Raw genomic sequence first — 9,343 nt, forward strand, 5'->3', positions numbered from 1 at the left:
CACCGCCCAGCAAGGCGTTCACCACGAGAGACGCCGGCCCCGAGTCCTAACAATTTGCTTTAGCACTAATTCTCCCCAGAGTGTGGGCGAGCTGAGCAAAGTTAATTCAATAATAAAAAGCAAGCATTGCTTCATCCGTAAGAGACTCGGTCTCTCCAGGCTGCCGAGTCCGGGTTGGATGGAGGCTCCAGTGAAGTATTTATTTCCGGGGCGTGGTGTCTGGGTCCCTAACGTGGGGAGGAGAGGACAGCAAGGCCTTAGCTCGGACCGTTTTTACCCAGTCCTCCACCGATGCTGGGCCCTCTGAGCCTGTGCTAATCAGGTCCCAAAGATCTGACACATCTCTGGGGGGGGGGGGGGGAGATACCCCTCACGGCGTCGCTCAGGGACCAGCTCCTAACTCAGGGCTCGGACTCCCTCATCTGGCCACCCAGCTCTGAGTCCGGCTAAGAAAATTCCGAAGGGGTAATGGGAGGAATCCGGGCCGTGATCGGCCACATGCAGAAGAACCATCTTGGAATTGGCCTGCTATCACCCAAAGTCAAATCCATTTTTCCTGAATTAGGCTGAGCTGTGATTATGCCGCCTCTCCTTGGACCGCTGTCATCCCTGGGGCTCCGGCCGGCGCCTCGCCAACTGTGTCTAATTAACCATCACAATGGTCCCCGAGGACGGGTGAGCTGAGCCTGGGGGGTGGGGGGTGGGGGGCGGGAGGAAGGAGCCTATGGAAACACAGCCCTCCACCTGCGGGGGGGATGTGAATAATTCACATGCCGCCTCCGCAGGTAAGTGCGGCCTCTGGGGCTGTCAACTGTTCGGGGACATCTGAAGGCCCTAGGCTGGGACCCCTCCAGTGGGTTCCGCTGCTTCCTGTCTGCGCGTCTCTGAACAGCTGGCCTCTCTGTTATAAATGCCACCTCGCCGAGTTGGGGAGGCCACAACAGACAACACAGGGGACCGAGCTTGGAGAGCTGTAACGTGTGGGCAAAATGTCAGCTCCTCTGTTTGCTGAAGGCTGAGCCCAGCAGGGGGTGGTGGTGGGGGGGGGGCAGCGGAAGAGGCCAGAGACCGTGTCACCCTCCACTGTGAGGCTGAGGACGCGTGTGAGGCTTGTGGGACCCTGGTCACTCTGTCCGCAGAGTGGGTGGGTCCTGAGGCTCCCCAGGCCAGGCGGGCGGGAGGGCCACCGGCCGTCAGCGGGAAAGGGGGCCGCCCAAAGCCAACGCTGACTCTGTCTTCCAAGGTCACGGTCACCTTCCCACAGGAAGCCCTCACTCAGACCACACCCCTCCCCGGCCAGGTGGAGTCCGGGTTTATGAGGGGCCAGGGTCACCCTTCAGACAGTTCCGATTTTGGTAAGCTGGAGCCATCGGGATTGCACAAGGACTCCCTGTATGGTCGTCCGTGCAACAAGTGTTTATTAACTTCCAACTGTATACAAGATGCCGTGCCTGGGATAGGATAGGAATAGAGCTGGCTCAGAGAAGGAGGCTGTGCTCTGAGTGCTATGAAGCGGACAGGAGGCCAAGCACCGGGGCCCCAGGTGAAGCGCAGGGCAAGCTCAGAGAAGGAGAGAGAATTCCACCCAGGAGAGGCTTCCCGGAGGAGGCGGCCCGGATGGGGGGTGGGATTGGGAGGTGCACTAACGGGGAAAGAAGGGAGACCTGAGGCTCTCCATGTGTCCTGGGGACGCGTGGGGTGTGGGCGGTTGCAGCTCCCGAGCACAGCTGGACCTCTGCCCTGGCCGGGCGGCCCTAGGGTCCCGGCTCTGAGCAAGGGGGCGCTCTCCCCGGCCTTGTGCTTCATGTTGGGGTCTCGGCAGGAAACGCCTCCTCTCCAGGCAGGTCCCTCCTGGGGACCCTGGGATCAGGAGGTACGTACGTACGTGTGCATGGCGTGCATTTGTGCACGTGTGTGTGCAGACACCTACCTCACCGTCCTGAGTGCCTCGCCGGCAGCCCCCCAATTCAGGGGTGGGAGGCGGCCCCAGGGAGGAGCCCATCTGGTGCTGGACGAGCGTCCGCGAGCTGAACTGGGTGCTTTTCCTGCCGGCGCGAGAAGCTGAACCCCAGCCCAACGGCCTGCCGGCGACCTCCCGGCAGGTGAGGCTTGTCCGCCTGGTCACGCCACATCCCGTCCTATCTGATGGGTGCGACTTAGTCGCTTAATTATTCAGCAGGTCTGTGCACGTTTGGACGCCCTGGAGGCACCTGCTTTCGGGCGCTTTGAGGGCTTTTCCTGTTTCCCCTTGCCATGGCCAGCAAGATGGCCTGCGGCCCAGGAAAGGATTGTGCGCCCCCCGGGGTGCAGGACACACAGCAGGCCTGTCGGGGAAGGGAATGAGTTTCGGGGGGGGTGTCTGTGACAAAGGACCCCAGAGATGTTTTGGTGGCACAAAACGACAGAGATGTGCCCCCTCCCAGTGCTGGAGGGTGAAGTCCCTGGTGGAGATCTGGGCAGGGTCTGTCTGTCCTCTCCCGGCTCCTGGTGGCCCGGGGTCCCCTGGCCTTCGGCCTCCTCACTCCAGCCGTCAAGGGCAGCCTCTCGGGATCTCTGCGTGTCAAGCCCCCTCCTCTCCGCTTAGAAGGGACTATGTGCCCCCCCACCCTCGGTGCTCCGGCGGCCCGGCGAGGTGGGACAGTCGGGCTGTGGAAGGTTTGGTGGGGGGGGAACACTCGTGCACAGGGTTTTGCCTACACCCTCATTTCCATTTGTCTGCCATAAACGCGCAATCGCGCGGGACCGTATTGTGGCGCACGCTCCGATTCTAGAGAAACCGCCGGCCTGTTGTCCGGAGCGGCCACGACGTTTCCCACGCCCTCCAGCAAGGTCTGCGTGACCCGGTGGCTCCTCAGCCTCCCCCGCGTTCGTTGCGCCCATGGCTTTTATTTCAGCCACTTGGATAAGCCCGAGCCCTCCTTCTCAGCTCCGTTCCTCCGGGCCTCGGTTTCCTGGACTGTAAGTTGGCGAGATTCCTCACCCCGACTAGCTCAGAGCTTTCCCTGGAAGCCATCCAGGCCGCGAGGAGGCGGACGCTTTGCAAAAAAACCTGCCTCCACCAGGGTTCTGTCCCCAATTCCGTGCAGGCAGCGAGTTTAGCCTGGCCGTGGGAGAAGGGCTCTCAGAGGAGGTGTGACTGGAACAGGGACAGGACCGTCACGGAGAAGACAGCTCAGGACCGGGGCAGGAGTGTGCTGGGTGTGCAGAGCCTCCGGGGGGGGGGTGGCCGCCTGGCCCCGGAGGGACAGAGAGAAGCTCAGGGTGGCCAGTCCTGGAGGGAAGGAGGTGGCGGCACCAGGGTGGGAGAGGCGGTGGGGAAGCAGGGGACAGATCTGGGCTATATGTTGGAGCGGGCGGGGCTCCTGAGGCTGGGACGGGGTGCAGCGAGTGGGGGGACGGAGAGCCCCCAGCCGCGTGGATGGTGGAGCCATCTACCCGAGGAACGGAAGCCCGGAAGATGCAAGCCGTGGGGTGGGGGTTAGGAGTCCCGTGTCAGCTTCCATGAGCCGGTGCTCCCCACGCTGGTTCCCCTCCTCCCCAGGTGAAATCCCAGAGCTACTTTTGCCAGACTCCCCCGCGGCTCAGGTGTGGCCATGGGACCTGGCTTGGCCAGTCAGCAGCAGACCAAAAAGCCAGTGCAGCGGAGAGCCCAGGAGGCTCTGGGAGGCAGGTGCTGGTGACGGCGTCTTCAGCGTGTGGGGGCAGCGTTGTGGGGCTCCGGACACCGGGTCCCAGCCTGAAGAGCGGGGAGCAGTGGGAGGCTGGGGCAGTGCTGTCTCTGCTGGACCGGCCAGCGCGTGGGTGGACGTGGCTCCGGCCGTGTGTTCCTGGTGGCGGCATCCCCCCCGGATCGTCCCACCTTCCCGAATCCACCCGTGGTGCCAACACCGGCCCCCAAGGGCTGTCCCACCGCTGAGAACAGAGCCCCACATCGCTTCCCGCATAACTGTGTCCAAGAGTCCCTGGCCACCTGGCTGCGGCCCGGGTGCTGCTCGAGACTCTTGGTTCCTTCGGGGAGACCGGCTGCTCACCTCCACCGGCGGCTCTACCTGTGAGGCTGGGCAGGCCCGTCCCACGGCGGGGCTCACGGCCAGGTGTTGCCAGACGCCTCTGGGCTAGGTGCCAGCAAGGTGGGTGGCCGTTTACGGCCGGGGTGTAGCAGAGACCGGGGCGGGGACAGTCCCCGTGAAGTCCTTGAGTGAATCTAGTTCGGCTCCATCAGCAAAGCGGGGGGGGGGGGGGGGCGTCGCCCTCCTCCCAGCAATTAGGAATCAGGGAGCCCTCAGTAAACCTGCGACCAGGCAGAGGAAGCTGGGGGGAGGTTTCTGGGGGCATCTGCGGACCCGCGTTGTCCTTGCCCAGGGAAGACAGGCCTGCTGCAGAGCCCCTCCAGCACCCCCCACCCCCAGGCCGCTGCCCTGCTTCCTGGGCCTGGACCATAGGCCAGCTCCTACCCTGGGGTGTGGGGGGTCCTCCTTAACTCCCGAGGGCCCCGTCTGAAGAGCCGTGACGCTGCGGACAGCTTCTCCTTTGACCCATGGGGCCCCGGGCTCCAAATGGGAGTTTATGAAGCATATGCGGGGCGCTCAGTAAGGGCTCTCTGAGCACATGGTCCTGCGTCCCCCTCCACCAGGCAAGCTGTGTTTCAGGGCGTCTGTTAGGCTGCCGGTAGGAGGTGGGGGAAGATCCGAGCCGGCCCCTGCTGTCTGCTTGCTGCTGTGCCGCGTTGCCTGGTCGAGGAAGAGCTAGAACATTCTAGAACATTCAGCTAGCCTTTGGCTTCTCAGCTGAAAGCTTCCCCTTCCTGCCCACTTGGGACTGGATGCGGCCGGTGGGGGGAGGTGTGTGGGGGGGTGCATGGCCCTGCCTGGAAATGGGGTTGCCTCTCTCCAGCCCACCCTGCTTCCTGGAGTTGAGCTTGGAGGGTGGCTGCAGGACCCCCAAAGGCTGCAGGGTGGACTGTCTTGGAGCTCCCGGGGCCCCAAGGCTTTGTCGCACCTCCTTCTGCAGAATCGCACAGGCTTTGGGGCATGTAAGCAGAAGGGCCCACTGGGGCCCGGACTGCCCGGAAGCCCCGTCTGCCCCAGCCCGTTCCCCCCAGATCCCTATGCTAACGCCAAATCCCTAACAGATGGAATCATGAGGTGGGACCTTTGGGATGTGATCCGGGCCATGAGGGTGGGGCCCCCACAAGCGAGATCAGTGCCCTTAAAAGAATTGGCCAGAGAGCTTGCTCCCTCTTTAGCCGCCACGTGAGGTCACGAGGAGTCGGCCACCTGCAGCCCAGAGCCTGATGGTTCCGGCACCTTGGTCTCAGACCTCCGGCGTCCAGGACTCAAGAAATAATTGTCTGTCGTGGATAAGCCCTTGGTTTGTGGCACGTTGTCATAGCAGCCGGACAGAAGATGCCCCCACGGTGACCCACCTCACAAGGTTGCACACGAAACTCTCTCTCGCATCCCCTGTCCCGATGGGACCTCGCAGCAAACACGTGGGGCTTCCGCAGGGCAGCGGGGGGCCGAAGCAGCTTGCCTGGGGCACTTACAGCGCCCGTAAATCTCTCTCCTCTCCCCGCAGCCTGGACCGTGCCCCACACGTGTCCTGGGTCTCCCTGGCGCCTCTGACCTGCGGCCCCTTCCAGACGGCTGGAGACTTCTCCCCCAGGGACACCTGCGGGTGTGAACAGTCCATTTCAGGTGGGTCTGAGGCGGGGGCGCCGGGCGTCAGCAGGGAGGGTGGGGGATGGGCTTTCTTGAGGTTCAGCAAGCAACGAGGGCCAGGACCTGATAATTGCCCACTTTGCCTCTGGGACCCACAGTCCCCACGGGTCTCGGGGCAGTTCAGCCCACGGTGCTGTGCTAGGTGCCTGGACGCAGCCACTGGCAGACGCCGAGGCCACTGGTCACGCTTTGCTTCTGCGGCGGGGGGCGGAGAGAGCCGGGAGGCGTGTCGCTTCAGAAACTGCCCAGGGCAGTGCCCGGGAGCGGGGCCAGGTGAAGCAAGGGGACTGTCTCCAGCAGCACAGAGCTTCGCCTCCAGGGGCAGGGCTGTGTGGCTGACCTCACCGCTGCAGACATTCTCACGAGCGCCTGCCCTGCTGTCCCGGGCTGCCGCCTGGGGCCGCCTGGTCATTCCTACCTGCGGGCAGTCACTCTGCCTTTGTCCCCTGGCGCTGGCCCCTCTGCTCTCCCCGAAGTCCCCGTTCATGGGCCGGGGCTCGGCCGTGTCCCCTTCTCCGTCCGCAGGTCTCGACGGCTTTCGGAGTCCCTGGCTGCTCCTGGGGAGTTGCTCTGCCTTCTGCCTCGGTCGTCCGGCCTGCGCCGGCTGGGAGCCTCTGCAAAGCTAAGTTACCCGCCTTTTGTTGCGACGCGGGCCCCGGAGGACTGAAATCAAACGCGTGGCTTCTGTGGAGGGAGAGGGAGAGAGGCGGCTAATGAGCAGCTGTGCACATCCCAAGTCCTGGGGGTTAATTCCCAAAGAGCCGGATCAGAAACATGCCTAAAAGCCCAGTTTGATAAATTTCCAGGACGCCAACCCCGAGTGGAGCTAGGAGAGCTTGAAAGGAGGCGAGGTGATTGATGTGTTCCTCTTTGTTTTCACTGCAGCTGTGGCTGGGACGCGGCCGGGATGTGGCTGGGATGTGGCTGGGACGTGGCTGGGGGCGTGGCTGGGGCGTGGCTGGACGTGGCTGGGCGCACGGCTGAGGGCGTGGCTGGGGGCGTGGTTGGGGCGTGGCTGGGACGTGGGTGAGACGTGGCTAGGGATGTAGCTGGGGATGTGGCTGGAACATCGCTGGGCCGTGGCTGGCACGTGGCTGGGGGCATGGCTGGGCGTGGCTGGAACGTCGCTGGGAAGGTCTGGGATGTGGCTGGGGCGTGGCTGGGGGCGTGGTTGGGGCGTGGCTGGGACGTGGCTGGGACGGCCTTTGCAGAACTATCTCTCCTCCATTCTTCATCCTCACTCCGTCCGCCTTCATCTCCACCTGACCCCCGCCCCCCCCCCACCCCGGGACGCTGACCCCTGAATTCCAGGATGGGCGCACTCAGCAAGGTCATCCTTCGTGTCAGTGCCCATCCTGAATCCACGGCCCAGGAGCCCGGGGAGCTGACCCCAGTGCGGCCTGGCTGGACCGCCAGGAGGTGTGGGGACAGGCTGCCCACCGTGGAATCAGGGCTGCAGCGCTGAGCAGCGGTCACGGCCGGCACCCCGTGGGCCCTGGGCCCAGGCACGCCCCGGGGGTGGCAGGAGGTGCTGGTGCCGTCGGAGCCCCTGGGGTTCCGTCTCCGAGCTCCCCCAGAGAAACCGGGGCCAGGACAGAAAGCCTTTCAGAATCCTGGAGGCCTCTCCGCTCCCTGAACCCCTCGTCCACGTCCCGCTTTCCGGTGTCTGCGTCCCCACAGACCCGTGCTCTCCCTCCAGGATGCCTTGAAACCCAAACAAACAAGACAGCTTCTCCCTGGTCCCGAGCCCTGGCGTTCCTGTCCTCGTTAATATTCTTCCCTTTGTGCTAAGTCTGTTTCACGAAACAACACAAATCGGCCCGCCAGCCCCAGCAGCCTCCTGGGAGGGCGCGGGAGGAAGAGCCAGCGGGCAAGCCGGCTCTTGGAGCCTCCTGAGAAGCCGGGGCGGCGGGAAGGGGGGCTGGATGGGGGCCACGCTCATGGGGTGGGGGGTCGGGCAGCAGCTGGTGGTATTGGCCGGACAGGTCACAGCAGGGATCCGGGCAGGAACTGTGGCCTCCCCGCCCTCTGCTACCAGGGCCCCCCTCCCTTCCTCTCTCTCTCCTCTTGCCCCTGCAGACAAGGCCGCTCCCAGGCCTGCCCCTCTCCTTTCTTGTGGCCTCTCAGGTCCAGGGGCCAGGCTGGTACTCCCAGGCCAACGGTGGGTGCCGCCCGGCCCTACTGGGGACGGAGGGGATTAAGTCAGGCAGTCCAGGGGTTCCATTCCCAGCCTCACCATCTGTCCACGGAGGATGAGCAGAAGGGAGGAGAGAGAGGGGGAGGCTTGCAGCCAGGCCAACCCGCCCCCACCCGGTCTCTCTAGAGGTGCCCCCCAAGATCTAAACAACCCAGGTCCGCACCTGCAAAAGATGCCGTCCACACACCGCCGGGCCGAGCCACCGGGGGGCCACCCTGTGCCCACCCACATGGAGGGGACCCAGCCCCAGCCTGTCCCTGTGCCCCTCACCCCCAGCCTCCCACCACCTGCGGCTCTCCTCCCCATCACCAACCGCCCCTGCTGCGCCCTTGCCTCCAGATGGTCCCCCGGGTCTGTCGTCCCCAAAGCACAGCTTTTGAAACATACATCTCAGCCCCGTCTGCTGTTGTCACTGCTGCGATCATCTCACCCAAGGCGTGTTTACTTATCTGCTTATTTATTTATCTGGGAAGACACCGGCGGCAGGGGCTTCTTGGCCCCTCCCGGCTGCCCACAGAACGTGTGGACAGATGCTCTGTCCCTCCTCCACAGACCCAGCAAAGCCCCGTCTGGCTGTGGACCTGGGCAAGCCCCGCCCCCTGTCGGTCCTCAGTTTCCCCAGCTGTAAGCTGAGGGGGTGGGGCTAACTGAACTCATCAGACCTCCTCCCCCGATCCTGATTTTGACACTTTGGTCAGCAGCTGGCTCTGTGCCCATCCCTTCAGGTGTTCAGGGTGTGAGCCCTGTGCCAGCTGATAGTGCCCCCCAAATTCATGTCCATCTGGAGTCTAGAGAGTGACCTTATCCATCCCAGATCGGGGCAGGCCCTGCATCCGAAGACTGGTGTCCTTACAAGAAGGTAGGGGACGCAGACACAGAGCGACAGGCATGTGATGACAGAGGCAGAGAAGGAAGGCAGGCGGCCACAGGCCCAGGAAGAGACAAGAAGACTCCTCCCCGGGAACCTCCGGAGGGGACACCGTGATCTCCAGAATGGGGGAGCCACCCCCCATCACGGGTGCTAAGGGAAACCCAGAAAGACTACCATCGGGAGAGCCACCGTGTCCCCCACCTGTGCACAGAGGGGCCCCACTGCAGATGGCTAGTGAGCAGGAGGCGCCCACCCCCCGCTGGGTGTCGGGACAGGCTCCCTCGAGGAGGCCACTTTGTCACAGCTGCTCAGTCCCACGCCATGAGTGTGTTTTGTCATCCCCTGAAGGGGAAGGTCACTTGTTCTGGCCCTGGCGCCTGTGTAGGGGCTTCGAGGAAACAGGGAGACACTCCTTGGCTAATTCACGCCTCCCAGCAGGTGGCTTTGAGCCCTCCTGCCTGGGCTCGCCTTGGGTTGCGTCCAAGCACCTTCCTTCTCTGTCTGTGGGTCCGCTGAGCAGTGACTCCGTGCCAGACAGGGGTGAGGACAGGAGAA

The 9,343-nt window shown here is 63.9% G+C and overlaps 1 long non-coding RNA gene across 2 annotated transcripts; it reads left to right on the forward strand.

The window, feature by feature from the left end:
• The first annotated feature begins 703 nt into the window (after positions 1 to 703).
• LOC125922931 (uncharacterized) lies at positions 704 to 6,645 on the forward strand. Of its 2 annotated transcripts, none has more exons than XR_007457838.1 (3): positions 704 to 785; positions 5,578 to 5,696; positions 6,246 to 6,645. It is a non-coding gene; the product is annotated as an uncharacterized LOC125922931 (long non-coding RNA). The 2 variants fall into 2 exon arrangements; XR_007457834.1 differs by lacking the exon at positions 704 to 785 and adding an exon at positions 5,274 to 5,433.
• The last annotated feature ends 2,698 nt before the right edge of the window (positions 6,646 to 9,343 follow it).

This window comes from Panthera uncia, chromosome D4, assembly GCF_023721935.1.
Source record: "Panthera uncia isolate 11264 chromosome D4, Puncia_PCG_1.0, whole genome shotgun sequence".
Lineage (NCBI taxonomy): Eukaryota > Metazoa > Chordata > Mammalia > Carnivora > Felidae > Panthera > Panthera uncia.